This window comes from Pogona vitticeps, chromosome 4 (assembly GCF_051106095.1).
Source record: "Pogona vitticeps strain Pit_001003342236 chromosome 4, PviZW2.1, whole genome shotgun sequence".
NCBI lineage: Eukaryota > Metazoa > Chordata > Lepidosauria > Squamata > Agamidae > Pogona > Pogona vitticeps.
In genome coordinates this window covers 151,280,324-151,302,683 of record NC_135786.1, presented here as the reverse complement: position 1 = coordinate 151,302,683, position 22,360 = coordinate 151,280,324, and positions in this window count along the sequence as shown.

The window sequence follows — 22,360 nt, the reverse complement described above, 5'->3', positions numbered from 1 at the left end:
CCACGCTGACAGAAAGGACAGCATTGTAAATAGGAGATATAGCTCCTTGGAAAGAGTATGTGCTGAGTGAAGGAGTAATAATTGATAGGGTTGATTTCCAAAATATTGATTTGATCTGTGTCCAGAACTTCACAACAGATTTACCATTGATTTTTATAACCAGGTACCCATTCTGACTCATTCCATTCTGTTCTATTCTTTTCTGCCCTTTACCAAGTCCAAGAATGCCCTACTATAGCTCAAAAATGGGCAGCAGACTTTTCTTGCTGGGAATTGTGAATACTTCACCCAGTTATGAATCCCAGAATTCTTTACTCTGCTGTAACAATGCAGTGTGGATATTACTGCTAAAAAGGCAGATCCAGACGTACTGGGATGTATGAGTGGAGCATTCCTACATAAATTGGAGGCTCACACTTGACTTGGCTTTAGGGATGCTTGAGGAATTTCATCTTTAACAATTCTGATAAAAATGGACTAGAGATGGGAATGAACCTCCATTTGGAGGTTCGTGCTGGTTCATACACTTGACACCACAGGTGCTGCACATTTCTTTTCCCCATCTTCCTGGCTGGATCCCCCACTCAGTGGTTAGTGAATGCTCCTCTCCTCCTCTTCTTCATCCAATCAACCAGTCTCCAGCAGGAGCTTGGGTCCCCCTGCCCTACTTCCTTGGTTGATCACTCACTTAGACAAGGAGGCAGGCAAACTCATGCTCCTGTCAAGGACTGGTTGAACAGCTGAAGAGGAAGAGCAGAGGACCATGTTCCAACTGGTGAGTAGGTAATTGGATGTAGAGGCTGAGGTTCGTGACCATCTCTTCAGTCAACGGACCGGGTTCACATGAAGATCAAACTTCTGTTAGAGATCATCTCTCACACTTCCTAAATTCCAAGGCACAATTCTATATTCAACAACAGGATCAAAATACATTCTTTCAAAAGCATTTTGAGAGATAGTAGCTTTTCAATGTGTATTATTCTGAGGTAAATTATACTGAAAAGTCTGTTTTTAAATGTAAAGTTAAACACTATTTTTCTCTGTTTTTCTCTTTTATTTAATGCAGATCAGTGTGGAAACAACATTGAACAGACTTCTTCCACCAAGTTCTACCCGTGTCACTCACGCGAGTCAGGAGGTGAGGCTAAGGAGCCTAACGCCGAGGGAGGCTCAGAAAGAAAAGACAAGAAATCGGGCCTTCTCGGTGGTGGCTCCTCGCCTCTGGAATAACCTTCCCCCTGACATTCGCGCTGCTCCCTCGCTGGGTATTTTTAAAAAACAATTAAAAACACTGATGTTCCGGCAGGCCTTCCCCACAGCCAATCCCTGACCTTCCCCATTTTTCCTTTGTCCTAGTCTCCGTTTCACTTCGTTCTTGCTCTTCCCTTATTTTAAAATTGTTTTAATTTTATTGTAAATTGTTGATGTTGTAAGCCGCCTAGAGTGGTCCTATGTGATTCAGATAGGCGGGATATAAATTAAATAAATAATAATAATAAATAATAATAATGGCCACATACTATGTTTCGCTCTCTAGAAATAGACTGATTTGGTCAGCTGTACCTGGCGTTTGACAGAGGGATAGCAAGGGCAATCTGCTTTTGTCCATCACAAATCTGGATTATAGCTAAATGTGCTGTAGAAAAGCTTTGACTGAAAGAGCTCATTCTAGTATGTTCTATGCCCTCCGCAAGAGCATTCTTATAAATCCTTCCAGAAAATACAGCACAGTAGAAAGAAAGAGGAAATGAAAGGATATATCTTAGCTTTTACATATTTTGTGGAATTGTGGCTAATTAGACTTTGGGGGATCATCTAGGCAGGCTTAAAACATTATAGTGAGTTGTCTTTCCTTTAGAAGTGTGTGTGTGGTTCAAAGAGCAAAGGAGCCTTTAATGAATATCATGTGAAAGAATTGAACCAGAGACTGAAGCACAGAGGGAATAAAAGAAAAACTGAGGTTTGCTTCAGTAGGATAATATGACCAAAGTCATAATGATGATGGTCTAGTGGGAAGGCTCCACTGAAGCAACAGCTGACCAAAGATGTCCCTATTATAGCTTGAAGAAAGACCAGTTAAGCTCAAATTTATATATATCTTGTTTTCCATGCCAAAATTCCCTGTCTTTTATCACAATACCTTTGAATTTCCCTTCCTTTGTATAACGTGGGCTTTTCTGGTAACACTACTTGATCTCACACTTCCTTTTTTTTATGGTGATTGATTATGGGATCAATATTTATGGCATCAATATTTCCAATTGTTGGAAAATAATGGATGCCTCCTACATACACAGTTGGCCCATTAGTACTTAGTCTACTGACTTTATGGACTGACCAGAAGGACGAAGTATCTGTAAGCTGGCTAAAAAGGCTTGTTTCCTCATGGCACTCACTTAATTGATTCTGGCAGTCAAATTCCCTGCTTGAAAATGGTGTCTGTCATCACAGCATCTGAACAATCTTGGCTTTGAATGCTTGTCCGGTTTCAAGTGAAATTGTTATTCCTTTTGAAGTGCAACATGATTTCATTTGTCCAAATGACCCAGAGGAATGTCAAGGACATTAGGTGGCTAAGAGTAGAAACGAATGGCAGAGGTTTCAAAGGTTAAGTTGCCATGACCTGCTCGGCACTTGTTCTTGTTAATGCACACACTACTCACACAGTGACTTTGCAATGGTTTTATATGAGCACGCATTTCATCAGATGCAGTTATCATGTGAAAAACGCATAGAAAATGGTCGTTCGCAAATGCTGACTTTGATACAACATCTGCTGACTGTGACTGAAGCACAGAGACATCCATTCCAATAGATGGAATTAGAATAAACACTTAGGGCTGTAGTCCTGTAACCACTTACTTTAACAGGACTCTGGGCAACCATTGTACCACTCTGGTGCATTGGGGTTAAAAACTGACAAACTGATAATGACTAAATGTGGTATAACAGATCCTTTATGAGGACTGGATGGATAGCTCCCCAGTTCCAGTATCAGATTGCAGACACAGAGATTGGGAGTTCTATTGCCCACTATGCATCCTGTGAAAAGAGCTAACCTGTGAGGCCTTGGGCAAGCTGTACAGTTCCAGGGTGCTCCCAGAACAAGGGAACGGTAAAGTACTCTCTACCTGGAAAACTTTGAAAAGGATCACCATAAATCAGAATTGAGTTGATGGCACATTGTTGTGGTGGTGGTGGTGGTTGAGGACAGAGAAACATTCTTGGTTCCTACTGCTTTCCATCTGAGTTGCTTGAATGTTACTGTATGTGTGCGTTCGTGTGCATGTGTGCACAGGAAAGGAAATGAAAATATGAAAAAAAAATATTTCCCCTTGTTTCAGCCTGTTTGAAATAAGGGGGGGAATAGAAGCTCATTTCTAAGGGACAACAAGCAGAATCTTGGATGTAAAATGGCCACTGTCCATTAAAATAAAAGGGAGGAATATTATCTGTCTTCTATGAATTGTTGCCATGTAACAGATTCCAATTTTTTTTTGAAAAGTCAATGAATAAAAAGGCCATTCTTGATCAGCTTAGCATAGACTTGTGTATTGTGGATATTGACTATCTAAAATGAAAACGTTGCAGATGACTGAATGCAGACAAAAGATCAAATGGTTTTGAACTGCAGGGTAAACAGCCTGAACAGCAATCACTTGTCAAGGCAACATAGTTACACTGTTCCAATAGATATTAGTCAGGGGAGGGGTTGGGGAGGGAGGGAAGACTACAGTTTGCCCTCAAATATCATTTGCAATCCTTTTGATTTGTCAAGTCACAGAAGAAGTGACAAAGTGAGGTGGACACAACAAAGATGGGTGAAGCATCTTCTGTTCTCTGCTAAGTATAATTCATGGGCAGAATTGTTGCAGAGGTTTGAATTTCTGGTTAAAAATTCCTTGAATATGCAGTAGAAGTACAGAGATTCAGAGAGGAGAATAGTTCCAGGTTCCCCAGATAGCCTACCCCTTTCTCATTAAAGTCTCAATAATTCACTCTGCGATATTTGTAGGAGAAAGAATAAAAAAGTTTTATAACTTGAAGTTGTGAACAGATCGACAGTAAACTAATGATGATGCTTTGGACAGGAAAGGAAAACACTCAGCAGAGATGCAGGTGCTGTCTTTGAATTCAGAGGCTGGAAGGAATGATTGGTTATTACTAGATAGATTGATGGTTGCCCCAGGCCAGAAAAGTCCTTCTCAATCATTCAAATCACAGGCAATATGTGAAGTTGTTAAAACTCTCACAAGAATAGCTAAATATTCTTGTACTCCATTTTGGGGAAAGGACTGAGATAACAATTCAATACTACCATCTTGAACTAAAAAGGGTGCCTTGCTATCTTGAGAGACATCATGAAAAAATTGTTGGCTGCTGCTATGTTTTTCACTCCTGCACAAAAAACAAAATTTCTAACACTTTTCCCCCCAGCAGCAACTTTAGCAAAAATCTATGAGATTTTCAGGCAAAGTACAACAAGAGTTACATTCATGAAATATTGGCTGAAATTCTGTTCCATAACTTATATTGTGTAAAACAGATTATATCAACAGCCACTGTGATTTTTTTGGGAAATAAAAAAGTAGCCATGTCATAGAGAAGCCATTAGGAGCTATAGGATGGGGAAACATGTTTAATATCCAAAATCACCACCAGATTGAATCTCCCAGGAGCCTCAGGATCTCCAGGGAAGATGGGAAATTGTTTATTTCTGAAAATATGTTGTGACGGATTATGTCATCAATCTTGCACACAGTGTACACTGCACTACTGGATTTTAGCCACTCTGTTTTGCATGAAAAAAAGGCTAGTTGGGGAAAAATAGTAAGTAGGACATCAGTTGTACAGTAATTGAGGGTTTTCTGATAAGGGTTTCCTCATGGGGATGCAAGATTACCTGTGCAAGACAGTATATTGAGGAGAAGAACTGCTTTTACATGATCATGTAAATATGATCAATGAATGTTGAGCAAATTATATATTTTTTAACAAAACCAATTCCACAATTTTTTTTTAAAAAAAGAAGTCTTTGAATGTCAAAATCTTTCATGATCTCATCTCCTATCTATGCCTCTCTCTCTCTCTCTCTCTCTCTCTCTCTCTCTCTCTCTCTCTCTCTCTCTCTCTGTTCCACACACACATAAATATTTGCTCTATTGTTGGGCAGAGACGTGAAAAGCAGACTCAGGTTGCAGTTGCTGGTGGGCAAGAGTGGCAGACTCTTGACGGGTGGAGGACAGCTCTGAAGTCACACAACTCCTAAACAAGTCTGTTCCTCACTCTCCCAGTTGTGAAATGTGCATTGAGTAATACCTTTATTAGATCAATCAAATATCATTAAAAAGGCAGGCTTGCATGTCCAACAGAACTGTTCCTCAGGCTTGGTATTGCAGAGCTTTGGCATCAGCCAGGAAATGGCCAGTGGTAAGGCTGAACAAGATTTGAACTGCTAGTGCTCGATGCACAATGCTTCTTTATGTGGAACAGGATGGGAGCATCATCTTGTACTTTAGCTCAGGCAGTGAAGTATCATTGGTACTGTGCTACACAAGTGCGCATGCATGCATGTGGACGTGCATGCACATGTGCATATGGAACTGTCTTTGAACTTTTTGATGGTGCTTAGCCTAATATACCTGCATGAACATACCCCCACCCCTCAGCTTCTTTATTTTTAAAGCAGTTTGGCTGTCAAATTTCTTCACAGCTGGAAATAGCAATGAATAAAATAAAGTTAAAATGAGAGGGTTCTGCGATTGTAGGTGTATTGCCTTCACTGATGAAGGAGAAAGCTGCCCTCCAAGAGAAACCCCATCTGCAAGTGAGAGTGTTCTGCATCCCATTCCAAAATAGAATGCAGAATAAAGGACTTATTTTGTTCCAGTGGAAATGGGGTGAATTAAGTATCACTGTGTGGCTAAGGTACATAATTTTAGAGAGATGCTTCAGTGGGAGAATGAAATATTCATGCCTGTTTCAAAAATGGAAGTTGGGATGGAGAGGAAAAGAAAGATTTTAAAATAATGCTAATACTTAACTGCATGCTTTCCATTCCTGTCTGTTACTGATATTGTCTAGCACAGCTGTCATACGTATTCATTCTGTGATAGACAAGAATTTGAAAGCTTAATTTTTCATGAATTTGCTGTTGAGGATCCTGTAACAATTTAATATTATACCATTGTAAAGTAAAATTGCTTGTATGTGTTTGGATATCTGTTCCTCTTTAATCTCTCGAAGTATTAATATCTACATGTTTATTTCAAAAATAAAAATAAACATTAGAAATCATTGACATTTCAGATTCTTCTGATACACCAATTATGAAGAAACTAAGAAACTAGGGAATATGAAAGATGGAATTCAGTTACTGGACAATTTGATGCTTCTCTTGTGAGTTCCTGGAAAGCTGATCCAACAAGAAGGGGTCATTATGTAAAAGAAGAATTCACACCTTCAGTATACCAACTGTTACTGAACACTTCAAAGAAAGAGAGAGAGGAACTGATGCTTCCATACTCATCTCTCATCAAAGGGCATACTAAAGCAGCTCCAAAAGAAATCTAATATTTTAACTGTAACCCTTGATTTAAAAGGGGCCAGTCTGCTTCCTTCCATGATATGAAGATTTTGACTTCGAGAAAGGGAGCAGGTCTGAAAGATGACTTTTGTCCTGACAGAGCATGAAAGTGGATTGAGATTTGTTGGCAACAGGTGTGTTATGGCCATTTACTTGTATAAAAGTAAATTAAGAAAACTACTTTGCTTAGAATATATCTGAGGAGAAAGTGCTTTCCTCACTTGCTGTGCCACAGTGCCTAGAAAGGGCTTAGTTTGTCTCTAAGGAGAAAACGGGATCTGTTTGCCATCCTGTCTTCCAGAGCTACACTATCTCTCTGCTAAGGTATTAGATAGAGCAGATTAGTTTTGATTGTTTTCTGGTGTGTTCCTCTTGAATGCTTTAAGTTTATCTTTGCAGTTGCTCCTGCATTTTGAAAAACCTTTTTGGAACCATTTGAAATATCTCTCCTTTTGCCCTTTTTAGTTGTTCTTTCTTTCTTTCTCTTTAAAAAACTACAAAAAGAACCCTTTCAAACAGCTGCCTGGATTTTGGGCTGTGAGGGGTTTTGGTACTAAAACCAGTCCTTGCCTCTACCATCCACTGAGTTCTTTTAGTGTTTTTGTGGGAATGACATTACTTTGCATGGTTGGTGCGCAAGCCTTAAGTGTCTAGCCTTGGGGATTATTTCTTGATTTTAGATTCTCTGGAGCACAGCCAAGTCTGGGAGACTGGGATATTGGGAGTGATACAGTACCAAAAGCAAAGCAAAGCAAAGCGTGCTGCTTATATACCACCCCATAGTGCTTCAAGCACTCTCTGGGCGGTTTACAAGTTAATTATGCAGACTACACATTGCCCCCCCCCCCCAGCGAGCTGGGTTCTCATTTTACTGACCTCGGAAGGATAGAAGGCTGAGTCAACCTTGAGCCGGCTACCTGGGATTGAACCCCAGGTCGTGAGCACAGTTTTGGCTGCAGTACAGTGGTTTAACCACTGCGCCATGAGGCACATCCTTCACTCTGAGCTCTCCTCACCCCACAATGAGCAACAGTTGTGTTGCTGAATAGCTATAGAGAGGGAACCCAGACAAGGGAACGATGATGTCAATTTTCAAATATTCTTTATTATAGCAACAAAGTCTTCCAACAGAAACAGGCTTGACTATATGAAATGTGTCTATGATGACCCTCTGCATTCCTAAACTGCAATTTCCCCAACTCACCCAGACTCTTCCCTCTGGATTTCTCCTCTGCCTTATGTCTCCCATCCAGAAGAAGCATATAGTTTGATAGGAGTAATGGTGGTCTTTTAGCTTTTATACTACAGATTTCTTCAGCCTTCATCATCATAGCTATTGGCAAAAGATGCTGGGAGTTGAAGTTCTCAAAACACTTGAGGGCCCTTCTTGTCCACTTATGATTTATAGGGATGAGATTTTCATAATTCTGGGACTTGCAGTCCTAGAAATTGCCTAGAATTTCCCAAGTAGACTTCTGGGACTGAGAGAAACCAGAAGGCAAAAGAAATGTCTTCTTGTTGCCATTGTCTGCTTCACACCACATGTTTCAGCTGTAAAGATGAAGGGAATTCTCTATTCAGTCACATTGCCTCTTGAGAGTTACTTTACAGTTCCATGGAAAGGCAGTTCAGTGAGAGATTCCACATATAGCGTCTACTGGGTAGTGAGATAGACCACCAGGATGATTTCCAGGAAGCAGAATGACTAAGAGGTCACTCCCTTCTTCTGGCACTGGAAGAGAAGCATGAATTACAGGTAGAAAGACAGCTGTCTTGTTTTCTGCTCCTCTCTCAGAAGTCTGTCTTGGAGATTCTAGGTGACTGCTGGGATTGAAAGTCCTAGAATTATGAAAGTCTCACCCATAACAATTTACAGCACTATAAATCTAGATGAAGCAGACATCTATTCTGCAGGAAAGCAGAAGGCTTATCATAATGGGGAAAACTTATTAGGTTCTTTTTCTTTTTCTTCTCCTTCTATGCCACTTTTCTGCTCACAGAGCACTCAGAGTAGCTGCCTATGTGAATATATAGCCATGTGGTCACCTTGCAGTGACAGGCTATCATTAAAAATGCTTGTATCAACATGATTTTATCCTCCAATATAAAGACCCAAACTCCACAACTTGTGAGAGTTTTTGTTTTAAATAACACTATAATGAGCATCATGGCCTCTCCCAATTTGAAGAGACACTTGTACAGCAGACCGAGGCAAAGAGGCAGTCCCGAAACAAGCAAAACCAGGGAGCTGGACGGGGGACAGATTGTATTTGCCTTCAATGTGGAAGAGATTGTCACTCTCAAATTGGCCTTCTCAGCCACACAAGACACTGTTCCAAGACCTCCATACAGAGCATGATACCATAGTCTCTCGAGACTGAAGGATGCCTACATATAATGAGCAACTATGGGGAGAGGATTGTAATGTTTTTCCTGTATGCCTTAAGCATGTATATCCTCTCCCTCAAAGCTGATATTTGTCAAGTGGGGGGGGGGAAATGGTGCCAATGGAATTTCAAAATGGTCGAAAACAATTCTGGGTATTGTACTTCTTTCCACATACATCAGCAGGGAAGCAGAAGGAAAAGCCCCTTCAGTCAAAGTGCTTTTTTGAAATTTTTATGGGGCCTATAGAACAGAAGAGTGAAAAGTCAGACTTTTCCATGTGAAGGCAACGTATAGTGGCTATTTAAATTGCTTTTCAAAGCATGCTAAAAAGACACACAGGTTTAACAAATCATGTTCTTTTTCTTCATATGATGATTTTAGTGGCCAGTCACATTCCTCTTTTCAAAGGCTCTCTTCCAGGTGATTGACAGAAGGTTCCACTGATCTCACTAATTCACTTGCAGCTCATTTTCCTGTGGAAATCAGCATGGAAATGTGCTGTAAACTGTTTAATAACCAGGCCCCCATGTTCTGAGACAGTCACAACTTGTGTCCATCAATAGTGTTCTTATTTGTGTATGAAGTTAAGATGTGAACATCTCTTTGCACAAAAAGGAAATTGTTTTCCTGACACTTCCCAATTTAGGAAATGGGACTTCATTTAGCTTTCTACTGACCAGATGCTACCAACTGATAATTCCCTTTATAAACCACTAAAGCTAGAAGCTGTCAGTAACAATAATGCTGTTGTTTCCTCTGTCTCTCTGTCTCTCTGTCTCTCTGTCTCTCTGTCTCTGTGTGTGTGTGTGTGTGTGTGTGTGTGTGTGTGCGCGTGCATACTTGTCAAAGCAATACTGTTCAGGACAAAGAACAGTTACTAGGCAGCACTGAAGTAAAAAGAGCAAAAGCAACAGATCCTGTAAAAGAGTGCACTCTTTTGATAATCTCCAGTGGCTGTTCCATAGCCAAACTCACATCTGGTTATGGGATCCTGCCGCAACAGATGATTTGCTAACTCCAGCATATCCAGAAGAATAAGAGTGGGGGTGGGATGGGGGAGACATAGTGAAAATTTCAACAGCAGTTCACAGAACTCAATAGGGAGAGCTGTCAAATAAAGAAAAAAGCCTCACAAAAAGCACACCCCACAACTCCATCAGGCTTGAACATTTTTAGCAACAGCACCTGGTTCAAAATACCATAGAGAGAAACAGAGAGAGAAAGAATAATAATAATAATAGCAGAAACTGGCTGGGTTATCAATCCAGCCTCATAGAACCATCAGAAACGCCTGAGACCTACTTACCATCAGAAGAAAGAACTGTCCATCACCTGAAAAAGCTGTGATAAGCTGGGGAATGGCTTTCTTCTTGCCCAACACTTTGCCAGTAGAAAAAGCATTGAAGTGAAAGGGGGCCTGAACCAAAGGAGCCCTCGGAAGACTGTCAGCCAAAAAATCCCAGCAGGAAATTGGCATTAATTCTGAGGATAGCATCATAGTTGAAATACCCCAAACACAGCCCATGTATATGAAAGGAATCATGTGAACTGGCACCAGTTGTTCCTAGACATCTGTTCGTTCAGCACATTTTATTTCCAAATTGTAATTGGAAGCACACTTCACACTGAGACTTCAAATGTATAAGGATGCTTTTCACATGTGAAAAAGTAAGAATAACTGGCTTTGGAGAATATATTCTGTAGGCATCCTGTCATAGTTTCTCCTTCCCTAAATACATTGAACATGTGAAGGTGGCCGAGAATATTCATGCTGGCCTCACTCCTGCCACTGGCATATCTATTGACCACAGTCCGACAGTTTTGTTTCATCGCTCTCTCTCTGTCTCACCCATCCATCCATCCATCCACCCACCCACCCACCCACCCACTCTCTTTCTTTCTTTCTTTCTTTCTTTCTTTCTTTCTTTCTTTCTTTCTTTCTTTCTTTCTTTCTTTCTTTCTTTCTTTCTTTCTTTCTTTCTTTCTTTCTTTCTTTCTTCTCAATTATTTCCATCAAATTTATGAATAGATTTGGACCTTTTTCCATGCTTTCATGAAAGAGAAATGAAAAAATATTCTCCATGATCTTCACTGGTTAGACGCTAGTATTCAAGGCATGGGGCGTGGTACATGGATATGTGGTTTTCTGATTCAGGTTACAAACCTGATTGGCTGCACGAATATGGGCTTTTACTTTCTAGCCAAAGGAAATCACCATTTGCTGCTTTTTTTTGCAAAATATTTGCACTGGCCCTGATAAGAAGGCACCCTTCATTCATTCATTCATTCATTCATTCATTCATTCATTCATTCATTCATTCATTCATTCATTCATTTTTATCCTGCTTTTCCCTTCTAGTGGCAGCACATAAAAATATTTTCAGTCAGCTTAGAGTAACTGACTGCTGAAAAGACCAATAAAGAGAAATTAATGTAGAGATACAGAAGACAGCCTCATCAAAAAAGAGGTGTTTCTGCTCTGTCTCTGCATTTTGTATCACTGAATAGCCTAATCGAAGATGAGACGAAGACAAGTAGAATTATTCATCTCTAGATGAAGTTGATAGGGAGGGAAAACTACATCATTGAATTTTATGGGAACTCAATGACCAACCACTGTGCAACCGAGGGATGACTTCTGTGACTTCACAAAGGCTTGCTCCTTGGCTTGGAACCTCAGAGCATGGAAAGTTCCCAACCTGGCAATGCTGTATGTCAATACTCAATTGGCAATTGCTGAAAGAAGCTGTACAATGTCCCCTGGAATGGGGGGGAAATGACATTTTTTAAAACAGAGCACCCATACTTTTGCTAACTGCCACCAAAGTTAGGTGCTCCCTTTCATCAACCTTACATTATCTTCCTGCAAACACATTTTTCTAACAATAACCACAACCCCCAATTTTGTCACCCAGGCACTAGGCAGCTTATATTTATTTGACCATAATTAGCTCTCCTTCTTTGATGCTAATTTCAAATCTACAGTGCAAAATCTCTGGGCTGCCAGGTAGCAAAACCACATTGCCACCGAAATATTTTCTCCACTTCACTTTGGTTTCACCAGGCAAGTCAAGCAGGAGGGGGTGGAGGTTTAAAAAATCTCATTCTGTTTTTTGCTTTCCCGCTAAACAAGTGATGAAATATTAATTACTTCTTCACTTCATCAAATAGTCATTTAGCTCTAATCTGGATGCTTTATTTAGATGCCTGTTAACAGGTGAATGACTGACACATTTCATTTCCATGTTCCAGCCGAGCTTGTGTTGAAATGTGAGGCATTCATTTATGGATCACGGGTGTAAAGAGGGAGGCTCCAAGCACCAGAACACTTTGAGTTTTCCCACCCACATGGGAAGAGCTTCGCTCAGCGTGGAACAGTTGAAAGTTCTGCTTGGACAGAATCCAATGAGTTTTGCAAGCTGCTCTGGGTATTTTGGGATTTTTAATTTGTGGGAATGGTGCCGTTGTTTTAAATGCTGAACAAATCTCAGTGCTAACCCTTTGGAGCTGCCAAGTTGCATCCTGCTTTGTATATACACAGGCCCAGCACATGCCAAAAACACTTAAGGGCTGCGCAAGATTGTCGTCTGGCTGATTTTAAATTTGACTCTCCAATTGAGAGAAGGGACTTTGTGCTTCCTTGCTGTTTTTATTGCTACAGTCAGAAGCTGTCTAGGTTCCTCTAAGGATCTAATTAGAAGTTACAAGAGACTTGGAGCTGCTGACCCTGCATTTCTTGGCCTCTCTTCCTTGGAACAGGAAGTGAAACACAATGCACAACCTGACAGCATCAGGCCTTGCATTGCTCTATGCTTGCCTCACAGCCTAGGCTCTTGGTTTTTTGGGAGACAGGGCAATGCACATCATGCTGACACTGTATCAACATTATGACTGACTAGGTAGGAGGGGGTAGTTTCCAAAAGGAAAGGGAAACATTACCTCAATCCATTATTAATCCTCACTAGAAAAGACTCATTGAATCAAAGGACAACTGGAAACCCAACACTTACCTATGTTCCCTTGGTTCATTAAACCTCTTTTATTAAGGACAAACAACTTGATCTAGCCCATTGGTTCCCAATTGACTGCTTCTGAAAATTGGTGGCCACTGCTGAGATTTCAACAACTACCACAGTTGTGATCATAGCCCTTTCCTCTGGCAGATGATGGTCCCCCGAGCACCCTCCATGTTATACAGCTGAAGACCCTTTTCCTAGAAAACCTCTTTCCTTTCCAGAATGTGAGGAGTAAAAGAGATTTGGGGAGACACTGAGGCAGTGTGGCTGCAAAACTTGCCTGGGAGTGTATTAAGCCAAAAACCCACACGGCCCGAATCCTGACATGTTCTGTGGATGAAGTGGGTAAAAGATGTGCAGAATGGTAGAAGCTGCTCTATGTTACTAATGACTTTTAATTAGTCTTTTCTCAGTGATGAGATCTCTCTGTGTGAGTTTATATGTCTGTGTGGGAGAGGGAGAGTGAAGGAAGGAAAGAGGAAGGGAGGAAGAGAGAACAGTGTATGTGTGCATGAATCACATGTGAAGTAGGAGAGGAGATTAGTGGAGGCCCCAATAACTGGTATCATGTGCCCCCAAACATCTTTGATTGTGGCTGTTGGCCTCAAAAGATTTCCCACCCTTATTTTAAGGCATAGGGCAGCCAGTTGCAAACTCATATTTACCAGGATATCAAGTTGTAGGTGTCTGTTTGCCTTCAAATACAATAAACTGGCAGAAAATAAGGGAGATAATCACAGCTACATCCCTACCTCATTCTTTCTGCCTGCCTTCCTGCCTGCCTGTCTTGTAATGCTATTTAGTGCTACAAATTACATATGCTATATGCAGGAGATTGGTGTGTGCAATAAAGAAGACTTTATTAGCTCTCCACATTTCATTCATTTATACATAATGTTTGAATGTATTCAGAGTTTTCATCCATATGCACCTTCTGTGGGGTGGCCATAAGAGCTCATTTTGAGATGACAGTCCTTCATTTGGAAGACTGTCAGAGAGAAACCTTCTGTGGGTGGGTTTGTTCGTTCATTTGTTTTTTGCATCTGGACATATGCAATTTTATGGAACACATGGTCCTCTTTGTCCCCTTTTTCCTGATATATAAGTGGCTACTATGAGCAAGCCTGCAAGGAGAAGAATGCATTGACTATTTCACCTTTCTCTTGAAGGCTGCAGGCAGAGAACCAAGTGCCCATTCATTCTGCTACACAGTGCCCACTCTCGAGTCCCATCTTATGGTCAGTCCATCCTAAACTGCCAAACAAGAGAGATGGACAATACTTCATGCCAGTTCATTTTTGACAAAAATTTACTAAAATCTGAATGCAAAAGAAAGTGAAACTGGTATCCCATTCCTGGCAAACAAGGCTGGCATGTTAATCTCATACTTGACACAGAAGCAGGGAGGGTTTAGTGAATGGGCCAGGGTGGTCCTTAAGTCTCCTTTGCCCACCGATTTCCAAAGCAACCACAACTCTCCTGTGTCTCCCTCATTTCCCACAATTACAAACTTCAAGTCAATCACTGCCATGGCACTTATTTGTGGATCAGCAGCATCTAGAAGAAATTCTGAATGGAATTGTGTTTTACTTTACATTTTTTTCCTCATGGCTGTAGAAATGTGTGATCTCATGCAGCAACTGATGAAGGCAGGGAACAAGGTTGCTGAACGAAGCACATTTATGAATTTTCCAAAAGGATACTTAAGCATATTCTCTGTATTCCTTTGGTTTGTCTCAACAACAAATGTAAGAATGTAGGAAGCAGTATCAACTTTTTAATACAATGTGATTCATTCCAAAATTGAAAGCAATGTCCTTCGTGCACCCCATTCTGTTTTACTAAAATAGGTTTCTTTCCTGCTGTTTCGTTTCGCTGGCAAAATGCTGGATCTGAAGTTATTTGCCTTTATTACTGCAGCTGCTCCACTTTACCAATATGCATGCACATAAAACAAGTTTATAATGTACTTGCAAAACCAATATGAGCATCACACCACTTACAGCGTACGTGTGTAAGGCAGAATTATTCAAAGAACTCTGTCTTTAAAACCTCTTTTTGCAAACAAGGTTAGACACAAGTATTGAGTTGAATGAACCACCATCATTTGCAAGGGCCTTCAGAAACCAGTGTCTGACAGTTCCATTTTCTGTACACAAGCCTTCCAGTTTCATGTATGCATTGCTCCAAATACAGCAGCATAAAATAGAAAAAATTAGGCTTGTAGGTAGTAGATTTGAATCCTGTAGATGTTTGCATGTATATATTCCTTGTTTATCTTTGCAAGTAAAAAGGTTTGGAATAAAACTCTCCACCTGCTGTGCAAGGACTTTTAGGTGCAAGGACTTTTCCCTTAGGAAAGCCTTTTTGCCTGATAATTGAGATATCACTGAAGGTTTGTTTTCTCCAGTATCCTAGTCAAGAAGCCAAGAAGCAGGGCATAAGCAGAACAGCACTCTTCTGTTGCTGTTCCTGAGACATTGAGTTCATCGGTTGTCTAGCCAGCTTTTCCTAACCTGGTTGGCAGCATTAGGTAAGGCTGATGGGAGTCCCTGTCCAACATAGATGGAAGATACCAGCTTAGGGAAGCCTAGATTGCATTCATGTCATTTGCTGGATCCGCTGTTGAGCTTACCTTCAGCAGTGTGGGTCCTCTTTGCCTCCTTCCTGGAATAATATGAGGCACTTAGAGTCTCACAAGAGCATCCCTGGAGGGGAGGGGGGAACGAGTGAGCTATTTAATTGGTGTTCCTCCCTCCCTCGATTCTCTTCGTTGCTGGCAAACAAGGAGCCCTACTGATCTGGGGAATTTCTAGCTGTGTAGTATTGGAAACGGGGGTTTGCAACAGCAATCCCCCCCAACAAATGGTTTGCCTACCAGGATTTGTAGCTCCCCAACAGAGGAGTTATTTGCATTGGAGAAATTTATTTTGGATTTTATTTTGTTAACTAGAGGCAGGGAGTGGAGACTATGCACAGCGGGGAGGCGCCGCCGCAGGGGTGCTTTCTAGGCATCTGGAGGGAGCGGGTAGTGATCGTTCTACAGAAGCACCAATTAATTTGCTTGTGCAATACTTTTACTTATTAAATTAATTTATTCAGTATATAATAATAATAATAATAATAATAATAATAATAATAATAATAATAATAATAATAATAATAATAATAATAATAATAATAATAATAATAATAATAATAATAATAATAATAATAATAATAATAATAATAATTCAAAACTATATGATGATTACTATAGTTCAATGTAGTGGGCCAGGTGTCTTTAACAGGGCACCCACTCTGTGAGCGGGTGTGTAGCCTGCCAAAATAGTGGGATCGGGAAGTAAGGGCCCGCGCTTCAGAATGTATATTAATGAATAAATATGGAATTGTATGAATTGATTGTCTTTACTTAATTAGGCAGAGTTGGGTCCATTTCAGTGTGTAGATACCTGGGTAACATTTTTATTAGTGTTTCGGAGAGGGTTTGACCCTTAGGGGTGTGGCTTTACCTTAGAGGACATTTTTATTTGGATCTTCTGGTCATTTGGAAATCTGATTGTCATCAGAGATTCAGGTGTGGATTAGTGTATATCAGGTCAAGTCAATTCTCACTTCAAAGCACAAAATCAACACTTGGATCAGATTGTGGCCCTATGCATAGCCCTTATTCAACGGATTGCATTACAGATATCTTATTATAAAGAGATGCCATTCTTAATTTGTATATACTTGCACAGCTCTTTACCTCCCTAATTATTTAATGCATGAATAAATAGAGCCTGGGCAATAGACATAGGATTGATTTTAAAAAGAAAAGAAAAGACACAGATTGAGGTAGGAGTTCTGTTTCTTAGATAAATATTGTTTGGGGTTTGTTTGTTTTTCTTTGCTTTGGGCACAGTGATAAATTTAGCCATAATTACATGCTAACACTATCGAATCTTGTATGCAAGTTAAAAGAAATGCTCTCATTTTTGAATGTGCAAGGTAGAATTATGCCATTTCCTAGGAAAATGGCCATGCAGACTCAAAGAAGGCCTCAAAAGTAGCCCAGTCGTAAGGCTAGGTCATAATCACACTCCAAAATTATAACAGGAAATTGGAGGAAGAGGAGTTCATTTTATGGCTTGTTATATGAAAATGGCTCTTCAGTCTGACATGAAATGTGGTGGTTTAGGCAATGCATGTTTGAAGATGGCTTGTACTAGGCTTAAGGTAGCAAGGATGTGAAATTTCTTCTCAGGTTTGGGCAGGTGTTTTATGTTCCTAGGGGAGGGGTGCAAATGGAGAAAACAAAGGCTTGAGATGGGAGGATTATGGAGCGCCATCAATTAAGGAAGCATGGTAGATCTTTGGTGTGCAAGCAAAGCTCCACCAAACTTGCTCACTTCCTTACATCCCTCCATGTGAGCCATGCACACTACTGCTTGTCCAGTTGCCACCATTCCAGCAGCCAGCATTTAATAATAAAATAAAATAAAAAGTAGAATGGTGGAGGGGGGTAGATAGTCCCTAGTGCTACATGACGCATTTAGTCAAAGCCCACAGGAGAGACTTGGTCCCTCCCACACTCATATACATACATCTGACTCTAAGTATATTGAAGATCCAGTGTAGCTGCATAAAAAAGGAGGGAAGAAAACTCTCAAACTTGGTCAGTATAGTAAGCAATGTATCACTGCCCTTCACTTCGGTTGGATTCAAAATGGCTGCTTATTCAGATGGATCAATACATATTGTCTCAGAGACAATAGTCTCCCTGGGAAGCCTGGATTTTCAAAGAGGCTTCAGCTGTTCTTCTATTTTGACGCTCCCTTCATTTGCCACAGCAACTGGCTCAATCCTTAATAATAATAATAATTTTTTTAAAAAAATCAAATTGCAGCATTTCCAACCCCCCAAACCTTGGAGAAAACTTTAGTAATTTGTAATGTGCTCAAAACAATCCAAGGGCAATTGGGGGCTTCCTGAACTTCCTTGTAGATGACCTGGAAATGCACAAATATCCCTGCTATTTGGACATGGTTCCCCTTATCCAGTGCACATTCTCATTAAAACATGTAAAACAGGGTCTTTCCCCTGGAAGGTACACCAGGAACACCTTCTCCTTGTCTAGTCAAAGTTAGGAGGGAGTAGGTAGAATGGAAGTGGATGTGGCTGATTACAGAGGGATTTGAGCTACTGGAACAAAATGTGGTTGGATTGGGGAGATAGGAGGTACCACACTGATTCATGTGTGAAAATGTAGTTTATTAATGCTGCTGGAGATATACTTTAGGGATGAGGAGGATTTTTTTCCCTGGGCAAAGCGTACAAAGGATCATGTGCCAGCAGAGTGGAGCTACATCTTAAAATGGGTGGGGCCAACCCATTTTCCCAGCATGAGTGCTCAGATACCATTCACACATAACACTCACACAAACTAGCACAGATTTGTAACTTCAGAGCCATTAGAAGTAATGATAACTCTGAGGTGATTATCTATATCCCAATCCCACTAAAAATTATATAAAAAATCATGTTCATCCTTCATTCTTAAAGAATACCACCTTCATTAGAATTGCCATTGTAACGGATGCCCAAATCGCTCCTCTCAGTCACAGCGGAACCTCATGTGCATAAGCCAATGCGAGGACAGGAGAGGCAGAGGCAGAGTTTTGTCAGTTGGAGAGTTAGAGAGAAGGAGGAGTGAGGTTTGCAGAAAGAGAGAGAGATTTGTTAGAAATAGAGTATTGTTACTAATAAATATAAATTGGTTGAAGTGAAAATAGGTAAAGAAGACGTGATCTAATGCGGTACATAAAATAAGATATTTCAGTGATTGTGATCTAATGAAAATGAGTAAAGACCATCTGTGATTCTGAGCTACCTTTTCATATCCTTTAATAAAACTAATTCTGTTGTTGGCAGCAAGTGTAACAGTAACGTGTGGAGAAAAGAAATCCACTAGTTGCAGCAAGAGAGAAAGAAGGAAAGGCACCAGCGTGGACCTGTGGTTTGTAGAAAACAAACAGGGGCATGGGGTGGAAGTCACAGCCATTTAGAGTGAAAAAGAAGTGAGCAGTTAATGTTGAGCAGTACCACGCTAATGAACACACAGGTGATTAATGAGCCCAAAAGGAGACCAGGAGATAAAGAAACAATGGTCAACCGAACCTGGGCTTTCAGGGTTTTTCAGAAGTTACCTCCTTACTTTCTCACTTCTCTCTTCCTCTGTGCATCCTTGATTCTTTTTATTTTGAATTCTCTAGCCCCTTGTTTGATTGTGTTTCTCCAGACATTTGGTTTTGAGTGAGAGCTTCCCAATTGGCATGGTCAATATTGTATTCTTGGACATGTTTCCCTATATCCCGTGCATATCCAGTGTATCATTGAATCATTCCTTTTGTCCACAATGCAAGCAAGCATCTGCAACAAGCTTTCTAAAGAAAGTGCATTCTGGTGACATGGCCAACTAAAGGAAGTTCTTGTTTGAAGACTGCAAAAATATTTGCCATCTATGTTTGCTCCAAGCCTTCATTGTCAAGGAATTCATCCTGCCATTTGATGTTGATAGGTAAGATGAAGATGATCGAGCCTTCTTGCATGCCATTGATATATAGTCCAAGTCTCTGATCCATAGAGAACAACAACTTTCAACATCTTCAGCTTAGCAGAAAGATCAATGCCCCATTGATTCCACACAGAGAACCAAAGCCTTCTGAAGTCACTCATGGCTTTAGGGATTCATGAGGTCACTTCATCATCAAGAAGAATGTAGCAGGAGATGCTGACAAGATGAAGTAAGGGCATGTTCATATACCTTCAGAACTGTTCTTTCAAGAGGTACACCTGAAGCAGATTTGTACATCACCATCATCTTACCAGTACTGATCCTCAGGCCGAAATTGTTAGAGGCAGAGGAGATTAGATGGAAATTTCTTTGCATATTCAGAAGTGTGGTTACATAAAGAGCACAGTCATTGGCAAATAAAAGCTCACACACTGTGTAAAATGCCTCCAAATGCCACAGATGGAAGTCCCCCATCTGTGCAATATTGAATGTCAACACCAGCATTTCATTCTCTGTAAGCATCCCAGAGCATTTCAGAGAACGTAAGACTGAAAAGAGTTGGAGCATGAACATAACCTTGTTTTACACCATGTATAACAGGAATGGGGTCAAAGAGGATATTCTTGTTGACAACTTAAGCTTCCATACCATCATGGAATTCCCAAATGACTGGTGTGAATTTCACAGAACACCCCTAAATTTCTTCATGATTTTCCATAGACCTCTGCACAGTGTCTTGACAGCTTTAGTCAAATCTGTGAATGCTATGTAGAAGCTGACATATTGCTCTTGATACCTTTCTTGTACTGTAGCTGTCAAATAGCAAAGATCATGTCAACAGTCCTTTGTTCCTTACAGAAGCGTTTCTGATAAGAGGCCTCTCTCTGAGTGTTCTGTGAGGTGATTCAGAAAGATTCTTGCCAGCATTTTCCCAGCATGCTTTCTTTCTTTCTTTCTTTCTTTCTTTCTTTCTTTCTTTCTTTCTTTCTTTCTTTCTTTCTTTCTTTCTTTCTTTCTTTCTTTCTTTCTTTATTTATTTATTTATTTATTTATTTAACCCCGCTTGTCTCCTAAAAAGGACCCAAGGCAGTTTTCATCATGAAAAAACACAATATGAAAAGCTGAAAACAACAACTTGTTCAATATTTTAAAAAATTGATAATGTTCTATTAAAAATGTTAGGTTAAAGGATTGCTGAAAACAGATTTAGAAGCAACAAAATACAAACCATCCCATTTAAAACCTCTCCTAGACAGATAGTGACTAAAGAAAAGCTTGCCTGTAGAGAAAGGTCTTCACCTTCTTATGGAAGGTATAACACAGTAGCTGTCATAAAGTTGATGGTTGCTTTTCCTTTTATAAATGTGGACAATTGCTTTATCTTTGAAGCCCTGAGGAATTTTGTCTTGTGCCCACACTGCTCAAAATAGGTGTGCTAACTGCTGGAGAAGTTTATCACCACCTTTTTAAAAAAATCAAACCCCTTCTGAAATTGCGTCTGCCCCAGGATTTTTCCACTGAAGAGTTCATTAATGGTCTTTTCTGTTTTCTTCAAAGATAAGGGTGGTCCACTGAACTATTGATTGGCATTCGTGGCAGCCTGCTAATTACCTCCTCATTAATTTCAGATGGTATATTAGTCAGCAGAGGAAAACATGTACAGGAACGTTCATAAGAATATATATTCACATGTACACTCACACAAATGCACAATCATTTTCTGAGACAATCCTCAGAAATACATAAGAAAATTTGTATATGATATATCAGATAATAACTTTTTCACCTTACAGATTGAATGTAACCTGGTAGGAAGAAATATATGACAAACAATTGTTGAGGTCCTGCATGCTATTATTAGAACTGCTAGCGTTTTAATTTTCGTACTTCAAGCTGTTCTGGAGACCTTGGGTTTAAATTCTTTGGCTGTGTTTAAGTTCATCATCTGTCAAGTGATGAGTAACTGAAAATGTAAAGACCATGGATATGTTGAAATCCGAGGAAACATTCCCTATCATGGAACGGAGCAAAATAACACAATAAAACACAGCAAGAGAGTAATGTGCCACGTGCAGAAATAAAGTTGCCCTTTTGCAACTTTATATCCCCCCCCCTACTATTTTTTCTTTCAAATTCTTACTTCTCAGTATACCAAGGTGGCACAATGAGACACGGGTCATGAATGATGTCTTGGGACAGAGATATACTATTAAGCTCAGCCCCTCCTGTGATGTCATCTGGCCACTCTCCTCCCCAACATTCATTTCCATTTTTCCACACCAGAATTGGTTCTGGGAAGTTCAGGTCAGAGGTTCACCAGCTTTGTTGTTACAATAGGAACTCCCCCCCCCAGTATTTGCTGATTCACTTATCCGCTGCTGAAAATACTAAATAAAATAACCCACCGAACGCATCTTCCAGAACTAGCCACTAGAGGTATCCAGAGACCATGCAATGTATAGCGTTTGATACTTCCACATTTTTCAGCATCCATGAGGGGGTGGGGTGGTTTGGAACAAATCTCCTATGGAATACCATGGTCCTACTATATATAAATATTTCTTCACTCCTACAAAGTTCTTTTGAGAACTTTTCTGTGATGGATCCCAACTATGGAATACTCTTCTACCAACATTATCCATATTTCCAGTGGCAGGTTATGATGTTTTCTATTTCTAGACATTTGACAGAATATAATCAAGTTCCTTTTAAATTTTTGATATTATGCCAATTAATTGTCCTTATGTTATTTTTGGAGGTGGGGTTCATGTTGCCAATATATTAAATTTTAACTTTTGTAAAACTCTTGTGAGT